General features: G+C 46.2%; 1 long non-coding RNA gene across 1 annotated transcript; it reads right to left on the reverse strand.

The window, feature by feature from the left end:
- Nucleotides 1–917: 917 nt before the first annotated feature.
- On the reverse strand, nucleotides 918–1,514 carry LOC127338871 (uncharacterized). The gene is made up of 2 exons (XR_007874528.1): nucleotides 1,289–1,514; nucleotides 918–1,214 (listed from the first exon to the last, which is right to left on the reverse strand). It is a non-coding gene; the product is annotated as an uncharacterized lncRNA (long non-coding RNA).
- Between the last annotated feature and the right edge of the window lie 234 nt (nucleotides 1,515–1,748).

A 1,748-nucleotide genomic window follows, 5' to 3' on the forward strand; every position in this document is an offset into this window, starting at 1 on the left:
ATGCTGAGATTCTGACTGAAACTTCTTTTATTATATCCCATCTGCATGCAGGGTCAACATGCAGCAACCAAAGTAGATCGTCGACGTGATTCTCATCCTTACACTTGCGAGTTCAGGGTACTCCTCAACGTGATATTCTGACCACCTCCTCAGTTTTCAGGATCTTGCTCTATGGCTTGGATCCATAAACCTCTGCCACTTTGCTAGTGCAGTGGAGCTACAGGCCTGAAGCGGTGCACTCGTATGGCATAGTTGTTATGGCCTATATGGTCTTTACGTATGGCACCGTCTCCTGTTGGCTGTTTGCCATGTGGCAATTAATAAAAAAATTAGTTATGTACTCAACTTATGTTATCCAAGTGTTGCTAGTAACTACGGACCGGTTGTACTCAACTTGAGTATGTGGCTTACATATTGCAGATCTATGGCACAATTCCTCTGCAGTATATTTGTGTTAAGCCGCGTGAAATTCAGCATGCACCCTTTCAGATACATTTGCTTCACCGGCAGAGTTAGAAGGCTCCTAGTGTGAGGCTGGATTAGGATGCCGTTGCAGAGAAAATGCACGCTGCAGAGTGCCAGAGTGCTCGAACCGTAAGACCAGCTGGTTCTTAATTATGCCACGGCCCAGAGGTAGTGAGGTACTGCTGCAGCGCCCAGCTGGTTCTTAATCATTTGCCGCAGAGGTGTCGCGACAGATGCAGCGAAGATCCAAGCATTGATGCTGGCTTGTTCTACGCCCACTTCAGCTGCTAGGTTTTCTCGGATTAACCAGATAGTACTACATGCAAATTTGGGTACTCCCCTGTCCAATACCCAAATTAGCTCAACACACACGGGAAGCCTTCAACGACGGAGTGAGAAATTTGTGAGGGTTGTAAACAAACCTCTCGTCAAACACACACAATTTTCGGTAAAAGATAATCAAAACTTCGTATAGTGCTATGGTGCATTGCTACATTTCAAGCCAGTGAAAATCTTAAAAATAGCATGCCATCTTTTCGATCAGTAGGTACACAGTAAGAATATAATTCCTTCTGATTAACTAAGATATATATGTTGATGATGCATGACAAAGCAATAGCATAGTGTAGGTTTTAGGGTAAACTATGGATGTCGGTCACGACTCTTAGTAGGGCGTCCTGTCTCGAGGAGCTTCATGCTTTTCTCCAGGAGCAAATTTATGAGGCACCGAGTGCACGCCGCCGTTTTTGCTGCACTCACATACACAATCGTAACTAGATTAATGTTCTTGTGTAGTAAGTATAGATAAAGAAAACGAAGGTACCCATCAACTACGTCTTGGTGCCTGCGCGCCTCGGCGCCTTCCGGGCCACCGACGCCCTTGAGGTCCAACATGTGATTCCGTTCGTCTTCATCCGTATACACCTGTTGCCTCATATGTGCCATTGCCGTTGCCACCAGCAGCAGCATCACCGTCACAAACGCAACGCTCCTCATCATAGTTGTCGTCGATCAAACAATACTAATGTCTGCTACTTAGAGTGGATCCTTGCCCCGCCACGCATGTTTGGCCCTATATATAGCACGCCTATATATGTGTCCCCGGTCCGCCGAAGGTCGCGCGTGCATGTATGTATATACATGCAGTCGCCTAATTAACCATCGGTTACAAACCGTCGATGCTCACATAATTTGCTTGCTACATGCCTCATGACACGAGTCAAAATAATGACCCCTTGTTTACGGACGAGATGTTTTGATTGATGACACCTCAGCGACCCGCA

Source organism: Lolium perenne, chromosome 3 (genome assembly GCF_019359855.2).
Source record: "Lolium perenne isolate Kyuss_39 chromosome 3, Kyuss_2.0, whole genome shotgun sequence".
Classification (NCBI taxonomy): domain Eukaryota; kingdom Viridiplantae; phylum Streptophyta; class Magnoliopsida; order Poales; family Poaceae; genus Lolium; species Lolium perenne.